Raw genomic sequence first — 14,952 nt, forward strand, 5'->3', positions numbered from 1 at the left:
GTGACATGGATAATGAAAGGGGAGTAGTCTCCAGCTGAGCAGTTTAGTTTAGTCCTGAACTGGTGAGGAGTTCAATAGTAAGCTGTGTAGAAACTCTCTCTCTTTCTGCCCTTCAACTTCAACCTGTAAGCATGTGTTCCACTTATACTGGTTTTTAAAGGGAGTTTGCTTATTGGGATTGTTGTGTTTGTTCGGAACAGCATACTTAGTCTATCCAAACTGAGTTCTGTAATTTTGTGAATACATTTTTGTCTGTTTTAAAAATCTAGTAGTCAATCTAGCTAACTTACTCTGGGTAATTTTCATTGTACCCATACTGAAACAAATGGCAAAGTTATGGTCTGGGCTGCCTGCTTAAGAATGTTTTGAGTGGTCTGGCCTAACCTGTAACAGATTGGGGGCTCTTTGTGGGATTTTGAACCACAAGTGGTAGGTGCTAGTGTTTCTATTTCAGGTGTTGGGTAGACAAAGCTCGGGATAGTAATTGCAGTTTCAGTTGCCAAAAGTTTTCTGGAACTGGATGAGGTGACTTTGAACGTTTGCAAAAGGTGAATAAGACCAAACTGCAGGAATTAGCAGAGAAGCTGGAACTGGAACTGCCTGCTTTTGTGAGGAAAGGAGCGATAATTACAGCAGTAGTTCAGCATTTAAACTTGCTGGAGAAACCATCAGAATCTATAGAGATGGCAAGAATTCAATTGCAAATGAAGTAGCTTGAGTTAGAGGCAAGACATAAGGAAAGAGCAGCAGAAATGAAATAGTTTGAGTTATGATTAAAATCAGAAGGGAGGGAAAAAGAGAGAGCAGTAGAGAGAAAGAAAAAGAGAGGGCTTTTGAACTTCAAAACCTGACAGTTCAAAAGGAAAGTCAGCATAAAAGGCTGGAGATAAAGGCTGAAGGTAGGCTTAGTAAGGAAAAGAATAAGGATGAGCAAGTCCTTGGTAGTCAGAAGCTCAGTGAAAAACAGTTTAAATATGTTTAAGCATTGCCTAAATTTGGTGAGAAGGATGTGGAAGCCTTTTTCATCTCATTTGAAACATGGCTAAATAAATGCAGTGGCCAGTGGCAATGTGGGTTTTGTTAATTCAAACAAAACTTGTAGGTAGGGCTAGTGAGGTATTCACATCACTATCAGAAGAGGTACCTGGGGACTATGAGAAAGTGAAAAAAGCCATTTTCAGTGCATATGAGCTTGTACCAGAAACCTATAGACAATGTTTCAGGAATCTAAGGGGGGACCCTGGTCAAACCTATATTGAGTTTGAAAGGATCAAACATTAATTTCCATAGATGGATATGCGCTTTAAAAATTGAGCAAACCTATGGTGCCCTTAGGTAATTATTTTGGAGGAATTCAAAAATTCACTGCCTGAAGTAGTGCAAACTTATGTGGAAGAGTGGAGAATTAAAACAGCAAGATTAGCAGCTGAAGTGGCTGATGATTATGAATTGGAACACAGGATCATTTCAGTCTGTAATGCTGAAGGATGAGGAGATATGCATTCCTGATAAACTATTGCCAGAAAAGGTATTTGTAACAGGAATTCATGGTGAGACAAAAAGTGCTCAATTATGTAAAGTGAGGCTAGAGAGCCCAGAGAAGATTGGAGAATTTGTGGTAGGAGTACTGGACAAACTCTCAGCTCCAGGAATACAATTTGTCCTTGAAAACGATATAGCTGATTCACCAGCAGGTGTGCTACCTACTCTAGTTGAAAAGCCAGAGGGCATGAGGGCAACAGAAGACATGAACAATGTTTTGCCAGGAATTTTCCCTGATAGTGTGATCACAAGATTACAGAGGCACAAGTTGAAGCAGGAGAGATCAAAAGGCACAGATAAGGAAGCTGACCATAGCTTTATCAGAAACTTTCTTCGTTCAGATAAGTGGAACAGAAAAGCAGCAAATAGTTAAACATGCAAGTATCTTTAGTTCTGCTAAGCTGATTAAATTACAGCAGAAAGATGAGAACTTAAAACAGATATATCAAAAGACATTTACAGAGAAGGAATGTGTGTTTGTGTGTGTTATTACTTAACAAATGCTGTCTTAATGAGGAAATGGAGACCATCATACATTCAAGCAGATGAGAAATAGACAGAGATTCATCAAATTGTTTTGCCAGTCGAGTATAGTGCTGCGAGTGGTGCATGAGCTATCACTTGGAGTTCATTTAGAGTTGAGGAAAACATAGGCTAAAATACAAAGACATTTTTACTGACCTGGACTACACAAAGATGTAGTTGAATTTTGCCAAACGTGTCATACATGTCAGCTAATCAGAAAACCACATGCAGTAATAAAACCTGCACCTTTAATACCTATTCCAGCGTTTGAGGAACAAGAGTCTTGATTTATTGTGTAGGTGCCCTAACTCAAACAAAATGTGGGAATAAGTATTTATTACCAATAATGGATGTGTCAACTAGATTTCCAGAGGCAATCCCATTATGCAATATCACAGCTAAAAGAGTTGTAGAAGAATTGCTTAAATTTTTTACTAGATACAGATTACTAATAGGGATCCATTCAGATCAAGGATCAAAAGTCACATCCAAACTATTCAAGGAGGTTATGGATAACTTGGGAATAAAGCAATTCAAATCTACTCTGTAACACCCAGAATCGCAGGGAGTGCTAGAGAGATGGCATCAAACACTAAAGACCATGTTGAGGGCTTATGTTCAGGATTATCCAAATGGTTGGGATAAGGGAGTTCCGTTTGTACTTTCTGTGATCAGAGATGCACCGAATGAGTTTACCAAATTTTGTCTGTATGAATTAATTTTGGGGCATGAAGTAAGTGGGCTGTTAAAATTGATTGAGGAGAAATTAATAAGTCAGAGTTCAGAGACCATCTATTTGGACTATGTGTCAAATTTTAGAGGACGATTAAAAAGAGCTGGAGAGTTGGCTCGGCAGCATTTAAAAGTATCACAGCATACAATGAAACAGGAAGCTGATAAGAAATCACAAATTCACAACTTTGCAATTGGGGATGAGGTTTTGGTGTTATGTCCAGTAACAGATGAACCTTTAAAAGCAGGTTTAGTGGACCATATCAAATTAAGAGGAAATTGAGTGAGGTGAAGTACTTGATAAGGAAGAAATCTCAGAGTGTGTCATGTGAATATGCTCAAAAGATATTTTGATTGGGAAGGAAAACAAGAGGAGAAAGTGTTAATGATTACAGCACAGAAGGAAGAACCAAGTTCAGAGGATCCTGAATGGGACATTCCTCAAATCAAAGTGGACAATGAGGAAGTTGTCAAAAATTGGGATAAATTATTCAGTTATCTTGCACAAGAAAATCTAAATGACCTGAAAGATTTATTACTATATATATGGAGAGATATGCAGAATTAAACTGGGAAGTACTAACCTAATTGTGCATGATATAGATATAGGAGATGCTGTTCCGATTAAGCAACATCCTTATAGGCATAGGATGCCTCTAAATTTGGCACAGGTTCAGAAGAGACAGAGTGCATGCTCCAAGATGGCATAATTGAAGTGAGTTACAGTGACTGGAGCTCACCGATAGTCATGGTGGCAAAGCCAGATGGTACCCAACAGTTACGTGTGGACTATCACAAAGTCAACGCTGTTACAAAGACTGATGCATATTCAATTCCATGGTTGTCAAAAAAGTGGGATAAGCAACTTACATTTCTAAGTTGGATTTGCTCAGAGACTACAGGCAAATACTTCTGTCATAGAGAGCGAAGACAATTTCATAACACCAAATGGATAATATCAGTTCAAAGTCATACCATTTGGTATGAAAAACGCTTCAGCCACATTTCAGAGACTGACGAATAAGGTCATTGCCAGATTACCCAACTGTGTGGTGTATATTGATGACCTGGTGATTTTTAGTCACTCATGGAAGGAACATTTACAGAGTTTTTTGGACTTGTTTAATCAACTTCGGAAGGCAGGCTTGGTGGTAAACCTAGCTAAAAGTGCATTTGCCAAAGCCCAAGTCACCTTCCTGGGCCGTGTTATTGGATGTGGACTAATGGCCCCACGAGATGCAAAAATGAAAGTAATTGGGGAATTTCCCACACCGTCGACAAAAGAGGTGGTACTACAGTTCCTGGGGTTGAGTGGATTTTACCGCAAGTTTCTGCTGAACTTTAGCAGTGTGGCTGCTCCACTCACTGAATTGTTAAAAAAGGGCAAGAATTTTCAGTGGACAGCAGACTGTCAAAGGCAGTTGACAGTCCAAAAACTGTGTTAACCACTGCCCCAATATTAGCTACACCGGATTACACAAGGCCTTTTAAGGTGGCTATTGATCCCAATGATTTGGGTGTTGGTGCAGTGCTGTTGTCGGAGGATGACGAAGAAATAGGAACACCCATTGGGTATTTTTCCAGAGAGTTGAATGTTCGAAGAAATATTCAATGCTGGAGAAAGAGACTTTAAGCATGGTGTTAGCCTTCCAACATTTCAGTTTTTATATTATCAGCAATGCATCTGAGACAATTGTAAACACTGATCCTAACCAATTGACTTTTGTGGAAAAATTTAAGGACAAAAATGCCCCACTGTTTAGATGGAGCTTGTTGTTGCAGTTCAATTTGGTGCAGTTCCGTTTGGTAATTGTGCATGTGGCAGGTCACGAGAACGTGATTGCCGATGCGTTGTCGAGACTCAAGTGACATACGGAGGCGTTAGGTGGTGGGTGTACCACGGCCTGAATTTGCATGTGGTTGTGCATGTTTGCATGTTTATAGTTAGAACAGTGGATATGTGTGTTTAGACTACCACCCAGGTTTTGAAGGGTTAAAAATGAAGCCATCTTTTGGTATTGATGGTTCATTTATTTTAGTGGGGGGGGGGGGGGGAGGTGTCACAAAGCTAGTTCCTTTTTTATTCTAAAATCTGTTCCTTGGCTCAAGGATACTTTCTTTGATTTTTTTCAGAGGGGTAATAAACCAGGCCAGACTCTGATCAGTCTGGTCTGGTACAGAGATGAAAAGAATTTTGAGAGGCCTTTTGTTTATGTGTAAACAAATGAGACTTAAGGCCAAAGTGGTCATGTTTTAGAAGTGACCTGTATAATGAAAGGGAGTGGTCAGCTTTCGAGCTAAGCAGTTTAGTTCAGTCCTGAACTGGTAAGGAGTTTAACAGTAAGCTGTGCGGAAACTCTCTCTCTCTCTCTCTTTCTGCCCTTAACTTCACCCTGTAAGCATGTATTCCATTTATACTGGTTTTTAAAGGGAGTTTGCTTATTGGGACTGTTGTGTATATTTAGAGTTCTGTGGGGGTCTTTATTCTGTTCTTTGTGTTTCATTATGTAATTTTGTGAATAAACAAATGGCAAATTTATGGTCTGTGCTGCCTGCTTAAAAATGTTTTGTCTGGCCAAGTAGAAGCTTGGAAAATCTTAGTGAGTTCATGCATCTGGAAAATGGTGCATGTTGTTGTAACTGTGTTGGCGTTGAAGGGAGTGAATGATGACGATGGTGGATGGAGTGCTAATCAAGCCCAGCCTGTTTTCTCTTGGATGGTGTTAAGCTTCTTGACTTTTATTAGAGCTTTAATTACATAGGCAAATAGGGAGTATGCTGTCATACTCCTGACTTGTGCCTTATAGATAGCGAGCAGGCTTTTGAGAAACATGAGTGGAGTTACTTCCCAAAGATCTCTAAACATTTGACTTCCTCTTGTAGCCACAGTACTTGTATGATTGGTCCAGTTCAGTTTTTGGTCAATGGTAATCCCCAAATTGCTGGTAGTTAGGTAATCAATGTTGGTAATGTTAATGAGTGATAGCTTGATTCTTTGCCTAGCACTTGTCAATGTTACTTGTCACATTTCAGCCCAAATATGATGTTGTCCAAATGTTGCTGCATGTGGGTATGCAGAGAAAAGACACAATATCTATTATTTAAACAGATATAGAGGTGGAAAGCATTAGTTCATGTTATAGACAGTAAGGCTCAGTCTGAAAAAAATTTGAAGTATCAGAGTTTATTAGTAGCATGCAGCTAATGGGAATCGTATCGAGAGTGTGGTGCTCATAAAGCACAGCAGGTCAGGCAGCATCTGTGGAGCAGGAGAATCGATGTTTCAGGCATAAACCCTTCATCAAGAATTCCTGCACCACACTCTCAACTCTGATCTCTAGAATCTGCAGTCGTCACTTTCTCCTAGATAATGGGAATAACCTAAGGTAATTCATAAAGGAACAGATTTAATCTTGTATAGGCAGTGAAACTAATTCAATAAAGCTGTCAAGAGAAGGGGAATCATTTATTAAGACCATAAGTAACAGGATCTGTCTACAGAACCACAAGAGTGGAAAACATCTAGAATAGTAGTGCCATTGCTATACTGCAAAATTAAAGTCTTCTCAATCAAGCAGAAAACATTAAACAAATAAAACCACTTTAGGAAAACAGCATCACAACTAATGTTGCCAGGAAGATTTAATTTCAGAGAGGGATCAAATAGAACACAGCAATGGACATTATGGAGAAAACTATTCCTATAATTGGAAATTGCTTCCAAACTAGGTACTAAATTAGAAGCTGTACAAATAAAAATACTTTTGTATTCATTTGGGAGACAGAATGCAAGGAACTACTGTAGGAGTAAAAGAACACTAATAGTTTAATTAAATAGTTGTCTTTGGTAACTATTTAAACAGAACAAATAAAATCTTGAAAGAACAAAATTTAACGAAAGAGTTCAACATCCTGGCAAATCCATGGATAATTTCATTAATGACCAGTGGAAAATGTGTATATAGAGATTTAAGATCAGAATTTATCAGACAGAATTATTGTTGGAACTGCTGTCGAGGCTTTGTCAGATTTATTACACTAAAAAGATTTGACTCGTGAGAATATAATGCAAATGGTGCATGAAAGTGACACTTGGAGGCAACACAGATTAGGCAACACAAGCTGATCAAACCTTTCATGGGAGATGAAAAGAATATTTTTTTCTTACAGTGTGGAAACAGGCCCTTCAGCCCAACAAGTCCACACTGACGCGCAACCCACTCAGACCCATTCCCTTACATTTACCCCTTCACCTAATACTATAGGCCAATTCACCTAACTGGCACATTTTTAGACTGTGGGAGGAAACTGGAGCACCCGGAGGAAACCCACGCAGAGAATGTGCAAACTCCGCATAGATAGTTGCCTGAGGTAGGAATTGAACCCAGGTCTTTAGCACTGTGAGGCAGCAGTGCTACCACCGTGTATTCAGTTCTTGAGGTTAAAAATCCTTAAAGATGTATGTGAGAAACCAGTGGAGTGAGGAAGACAAAAGTGAGATAGAAACAATAATCTTGCTACACCCCCTAGCCAAGATGTTCCAATATACTAACCTGGACATCTACCCAATAGTGTGGGAAATTGTCCAGTATACGAATAACAAGACAACTCTAATGTGACCAATTACTGACCTGTCAGTCTACTCTTGATCATCAGTAAAAGGGTCATCAACAGTGCTAAGAAGCAGCACCTGTTCAGCAATAACTTGCTTATGGATGCCAGGGCCACCCAGATGACCTCATCACAGCCTTGGTTCAAACATAGACATATGAGCTGAATTCCAGAGGTGAGGTGCATGAGGGCTCTTGAACTCCAGGCGTATCCAGGACAGTCTTCTCAGCTTCAGGACATTTTTTCAGTCATTTCTCAGGGCACTGTCTTCGGCCCAACAATTTTCAGCCACTTCATTAATGACCTCTGTCCATCAGAAGATCAGATGTAGAGATGTTTGCTGATATTTGAACAATTTTCAGCATCATTCGTGATGCATACTGAAACATTCCATGTCCAAATGCAGCAAGACCTGACCATTATCCAGGCTTGGATTGAAAACTGGCAAGTAACATTAATGACACAGAAATGCAAGGCAATGGGCATCTCCAATAAGAATTAGTTAAGCCATTATCCCTTGACACTGAATCCCCTTTCAACATTCTGTGTTTACCATGATCAGAAACTGAACTGGACTAGCCATAAATATGGTGGTTAAAACAACAGGTCAGAGGTTAGAAATACTGCAGCGAGTAACTCACCTCCTAACTCCCCAAAGCCTGTCTGATATCTACAAGGCACATGTCAGTAGTGTGATGTAATACTTCACCCTTGCCTGGATGAATGCAGCTCCAACAGTACTCAATATGTTCCAGGACAAAACAGCTAGTTTGATTGGCATCACACCCACAAACATCCACTCCCTTCACCACCAATGTTCAACAGCAGTAGTGTGCATTATCTACAAGATGCACTATTGAAATTCACCAAAGATCCTTAGACTGTACCTTCCAACAACACAACCACTATTATCTAGAAGGACAAGGGCACCATATACATGGGAATACCACGACCTGTAAACTCCACTCCATGCCACATACCATCCTGGCTTAGTAATACTTTTCCAGTCCTTCAGTGTTTCTGGGTGAAAATCTTCAACCTCCCTTCCTAATGGCATTATAGGTCTATCTACAAAGCATGGACTGCAGGGATTCAAAAGGCAGTTTACCATGAGCCATTGAGGCCCATATCTCAATTGAATAATGATTAACTATCTGTGCTATGGAGGAAAAAAACCCACATAGGCACAAGCAATGGACTACTATTTCAAAAAAATGCTCTATATACAAAACAATGGGTGATTTTTCGAAAATATGAAGTAGGACAGTGTCACAGGGCAGCAATATTTCAAACAACTACTCACAGAATCTAGTTGATGAGGTCAAATAGGCCAAAAATAAAAACGGGATCGAGAGTGTGGTGCTAGAAAAGCACAGCAGGTCAGGCAGCATCTGAGGAGCAGAAAAATCGACTTTTCGGGTATAAGCCCTTCATCAGAAAACATCACAAATATAGATTCTCCTGCTCCTCGGATGCTGCCTGACATGCTACGCTTTTCCAGCACCATACTCTTGATTCTGATCTCCAGCATCTGCAGTTCTCAATTTCTCCTATAGAAGAAAAGCCAAAGGTATTCCCAAAGGAAGTAATTGATCCAGGTCTAGCCTTTGGATAAGAAGGTATTTATGTCAATGGATCTCTCACTAATATAGGACAACTGTTACTAAGTTATCAGATAGTGTACCAAAGGTTGAACAAACAGCTGACAGCAGTGCAACCACATGGTCTAGGAGGTGTAGCAGTTAGAATAAAAGGCATGTTCTAACTTTGTATTGGCTCGTTGAGAATTTGTACATACTTCAAAAGGTGGTAAGGAAAAGCCAGGGAACTATTGACCGGTGAGCCCAACATGTGGGCGGCACGGTGGCACAGTGGTTAGCACTGCTGCCTCACAGTGCCTGAGACCCGGGTTCAATTCCCGACTCAGGCGACTGACTGTGTGGAATTTGCACGTTCTCCCCGTGTCTGCGTGGGTTTCCTCCGGGTGCTCCGGTTTCCTCCCACAGTCCAAAGATGTGCGGGTCAGGTGAATTGGCCATGCTAAATTGCCCGTAGTGTTAGGTAAGGGGTAAATGTAGGGGTATGGGTGGGTTGCGCTTCGGCGGGTCGGTGTGGACTTGTTGGGCCGAAGGGCCTGTTTCCACACTGTAAGTAATCTAATCTAATCTAATCAGTGGTGGGCAGGTTGTTGGAGGGACAGCATTTACATTTGGATAGGCAAGTACTGTTCAGGGATAGTTAAGATGGCTTTGTACGCGGGAAATTATGTCTTTGACTATTGCTTGCGTTTTTTGAAGAAGAAACAAAGAGGATTGATGAGGGCAGAGCAGTGGACATTATCTATATGGACTTCAGTAAGGCTTTTGACAAGGTTCCTCATGGTAGACTGGTTAGCAAGGTTAGATCACATGGAATACAGGGAAAACTAGCACTGGAAGGTAGAAGACAGCATGATGGTGGAGGGTTGTTTTTCAGACTGGAGGCTTGTGATCAGTGGTGTGCCACAAGGATAAGTGCTGGGTCCACTGCTTTTCATCATTTATATAAATGATTTGGATGTGAACATAGGAGGTATAGTTAATAAGTTTGTAATGACACCAAAATTGAAGGTTTAGTGGACAGTGAAGAAGGTTACCTCAGATTACCAACAAGATCTTGATCAGATGGACCAATGGGGTGAGAAGTGGCAGTTGGAGTTTAAATTAGGTAAATCTGATGAGCTGCATTTTGGAAAGGCAAATCAGGGCAGGGCTTGTACACTTAATGTACACTGGGGTGTCTTGCTGAGTAAAGAGATCTTGTAGTGCAAATTCATAGTTCCTTGAAAGTGGATGGGTATGACAGGTAGATAGGATAGTAAAGAAAGCATTTGGTATGTTGTGGTTCTGCCCGCCGAGCTGGAAGTTTTTGCTGCAAACGTTTCGTTCCCTAGCCAGGGAACGAAACGTTTGCAGCAAAAACTTCCAGCTTGGCGAGCAGAACCACAACAACGGATACCCGAGCTACAAATCTTCAATCAGATTTTAAAGCATTTGGTATGCTTTACTTTATTGATCAAAGCATTGAGTATAGGAGGTGGGAGATCATGTTGTGGCTGTATAGGACATTAGTTAGGGCACTTTTGGAATATTGTATGCAATTCTGGTCGCCCTCCTTTAGGAAGGATAATGTGCAATTTGCAAAGGTTCAGAAAAGATTTATAAGAATGTTGCCAGGAGCTATAGGGAGAGGCTGAATGGGCTCGGGTTGTTTTCCCTGGAGCATCAGAGGCTGAGGGGTGACCTTATAGAGGTTTATAAAATAGGCAGGGTCTTTTTCCTGGTGTGGAGGAGTCCAGTTCTAGAGGGCATAGGTTTAGGGTGAGAGGGGAAATATTTAAAAGGGACCTAAGGGACAGCGGGTAGTGCATTTATGGAATGAGCTGCCAGAAGAGGTCGTGGAGGCTGGTACAATTACAACTTTTAAAAGGCATCTGGATGTGTATATGAATAGGGAGGATTTAGAAGGATATGGGCCAAGTGCTAGTAAATAGGTCAAGATTAGGTTAGGATATCTGGTCCGCATGGACGAGTTGGACCAAAGGATCTGTTTCCATGCTGTACATCTCTATGACTCTAAGAATCCTAATTTTTGAATGCATGTCTTAGACTTAATATTCTTAAAATGGCAAAAGGGGTCAAACTAAAATAAAGTAGGTCAAATGAAAGAATGGGGTGCATAAATTAGTGTTAGAAAGAGATTCAAGATACCTAAGGAAGCCCAATTTAACTCACATTGGTGTATTTTGCCTACAAACTGTGTCAAAGAATGAAAACAGTAACATAATAATTATGTAAAAAAAAATCTATTTTTCAATATGTTCACATCTTATAATGGCCTTGTCCAGTTAAATGGAATTTTTTTAAAAATCAGAAGCTAGCTCTGGAAAAGCTCATTCCATAAATGCACTACCCGCTGTCCCTTAGGTCCCTTTTTTCTGTTTGTCATGTTGCTTTTGGACAAGTCTTCAATGTTTTCAGTGCAGTCAAATATTTTTTCTCATGTTTTCGTGTTACAGTGGAACATCCCAGAGCATCTCTATGGTCTTTTTGTCTCCAGTTAGGGAAGGAAGATAAGTGCACATTCATGAGATTTTTAAACATCAGTGAGGTTACCATTTTTTTTCTTCCACATTTCAAATCAGTGGAGATGGGGCCCAGCGAGAGAGCAAAGGGATGGTTAATAGTAAACCAGGGAAGAAAAGCTAAATAGTTAATAATGGGAACTGAATGGATGAAAATGGGTTGGCTGTGCTGAAAGCAACCCACATCATGAGTTTTTTGCTTCTGTCTTTACGAAAGAAACGAACTTTGTAGTAAATGAAACCTTTGAAGAGCAGGTATGCATGCTGGAATGGATAGAGATAGAGGAAGCTGATGTGCTGAAAATTTTGTCAAACATTAAGATTGACAAGTCGCCAGGCCCAGACCAGATTTGTCCTCGGCTGCTTTGGGAAACGAGAAATGTTAATTGCTTTGCCACTTGCAAAGATCTTTGCATCCTCGCTCTCCACTGGAGTCGAACCTGAGGACTGGAGAGAGGTAAATGTAATTCCTCTCTTCAAGAAAGGAAATAGGGAGATCCCCGGCAATTACAGACCAGTAAGTCTCACGTCTGTTGTCTGCAAGGTGTTAGAAAGGATTCTGAGGGATAGGATTTATGACCATCTGGAAGAGCATGGCTTGATTAAATGCCGTCAACACAGCTTTGTAAGGGGCAGGTCATGCCTCACAAACCTTATTGAGTTCTTTGAGGATGTGACTAGAAAAGTTGATGAGGGTCGAGCTGTGGATGTGGTGTATGTGGACTTTAGCAAGGCATTTGATAAGGTTCCCCCTGGTAGGCTCATTCAGAAGGTCAGGAGGAATGGGATACAGGGGAACTTAGCTGCCTGGATACAGAATTGGCTGGCCGACTGAAGACAGCGAGTGGTAGTAGAAGGAAAATATTCTGCCTGGAAGTCATTGGTGAGTGGTGTTCCACAGGACTGTGTCCTTGGGCCTCTACTGTTTGTAATTTTCATTAATGACTTGGATGAGGGGATTGAAGGATGGGTCAGCAAGTTTACAGACAACACAAAGGTTGGAGGTCTCATTGACAGTATAGAGGACTGTTGTAGGCTGCAGTGGGACATTGACAGGATGCAGAGATGGGCTGAGAGGTGGCAAATGGAGTTCAACCTGGATAAATGCGAGGTGATGCATTTTGGAAGGTCGAATTTGAAAGCTGAGTACAGGATTAAGGATAGGATTCTTGGCAGTGTGGAGGAACAGAGGGATCTTGGTGTGCAGGTACATAGATCCCTTAAAATGGCCACCCAAGTGGACATGGTTGTTAAGAAAGCATATGGTGTTTTGGCTTTCATTAACGGGGGATTGAGTTTAAGAGTCGTGAGATCTTATTGCAGCTCTATAAAACTTTGGTTAGATCCCACTTGGAAGACTGCGTCCAGTTCTGGTCGCCCTATTATAAGAAAGATGTGGATGCTTTGGAGAGGATTCAGAGGAGGTTTACCAGGATGCTGCCTGGATTGGAGGGCTTAGCTTATGAAGAGAGGTTGACTGAGCTCGGACTTTTTTCATTGGAGAAAAGGAGGAGGAGAGGGGACCTAATTGAGGTATACAAGATAATGAGAGGCATAGATAGACTCGATAGCCAGAGACTATTTCCCAGGGCAGAAATGGCCAACACGAGAGGTCATAGTTTTAAGCTGGTTGGAGGAAAGTATAGAGGGGATGTCAGAGGCGGGTTCTTTACACAGAGGGTTGTGAGAGCATGGACTGCGTTGCCAGCAGCAGTTGTGGAAGCAAGGTGATTGGGGACATTTAAGAGACTGCTGGACATGCATATGGTCACAGAAATTTGATGGTGCATAATGATGATCAATGGTTGGCAGAACATCGTGGGCTGAAGGGCCTGTGCTGTGCTGTACTGTTCTATGTTCTATGATGACAGAACCTGGAATGTGGGAGTGAGTAGAAGACTTGGAAGATCTTCAACTTCTATAATTATTGAATTTGTTATCCAGTATTGATGGTTGCAAGGCTCACAAGTGGAAAATGAAATGTTGTTCGTCTAGCTTGTGCTGAGCCTCGCTGGAGCATTGCAGCAGGCCTTAGAAAGAAATTTTGGCACTGTGTGTTGGGTGGCAGGTAACTGGAAGCTTCGGGTCATTTTTCCAACAGAATGTAGGTGTTCCACAAAGTAGTCACCCAGTCTGCATTTCCTCTCCTCAATGCAGAGGAGATTGCATTGTAAGCAGCAAATACAGTAAACTAGATTGAGTCAAGTGCAAGTAAATCGCTGCTTCACCTGGAAGGTGTGTCTGGGGCCTCAAGAGATAGGATTTAAAAGTACAATTGTTGCCTCTTCTACAATTGATGGGAATGTGTTGTAGGGACATTGGATGTGAGGACTGGATCCTTGTAACCTGAAAGGAACAGTTCCAGCGCAATGCTTACAAGGGAACCTTTGCCTTAAAAATATTGACGGACTTTGCTTCCACTACTTTTTAGGGAAGACAGTTGGAAAGCTCCTAACCCTCTGGGGTAAAAAGTCAGGGTGACTCATTAAAAAGTAATGACTAGCTCTGTATTCTTCACCAGAGACCCGGGTTCAATTCCCACCTCAGGCGACTGTGTGGAGTTTGGACATTCTCCCCGTGTCTGCGTGGGTTTCCTCCGGGTGCTCCGGTTTCCTCCCATAGTCACAAAGATGTGCAGGTTAGGTGAATTGGCCATGCTAAATTGCCCGTAGTGTTCGGTGTAGGGGAATGGGTCTGGGTGGGTTGTGCTTCATCAGGTCAGTGTGGACTTGTTGGCCCGAATGGCCTGTTTCCACACTGTAAGTAATCTAAAAGGTTCTTTGGAATTTTTAAGTGGGCGGCACGGTGGCACAGTGGTTAGCACTGCTGCCTCACAGCGCCTGAGACCCGGGTTCAATTCCCGACTCAGGCGACAGACTGTGTGGAGTTTGCACGTTCTCCCCGTGTCTGCGTGGGTTTCCTCCGGGTGCTCCGGTTTCCTCCCACAGTCCAAAGATGTGCGGGTCAGGTGAATTGGCCATGCTAAATTGTCCGTAGTGTTAGGTAAGGGGTAAATGTAGGGGTATGGGTGGGTAGCGCTTCGGCGGGTCAGTGTGGACTTGTTGGGCCGAAGGGCCTATTTCCACACTGTAAGTAATCTAATCTAATCTTCCATCAAATGAATATCATCTCCACACCAAGTCTGTCAAGATCCCTTGTGTTCAATAAGTCACCACTTTCTCCTCTAAATGCTAGCAGCATGTAGCCTGTTCAATCTTTCCTTATAATACAACCCAGTCATTCCATTAGCTTTGGAAATCCTCTCAGAACTGCTTTCAATACATTTACATCCTTTCTGAAAGAAGGAAACCAATACTGCACTCAGTAATTTAGATGTGGACTCAAGTTTCCTCTATAACTGATGAAGTGACATTTGAATCATAGAATTGCTACAGTGTAGAAAGAGGCCATTTGGCTCA

This window comes from Hemiscyllium ocellatum, chromosome 34 (assembly GCF_020745735.1).
Source record: "Hemiscyllium ocellatum isolate sHemOce1 chromosome 34, sHemOce1.pat.X.cur, whole genome shotgun sequence".
Classification (NCBI taxonomy): Eukaryota; Metazoa; Chordata; class Chondrichthyes; order Orectolobiformes; family Hemiscylliidae; genus Hemiscyllium; species Hemiscyllium ocellatum.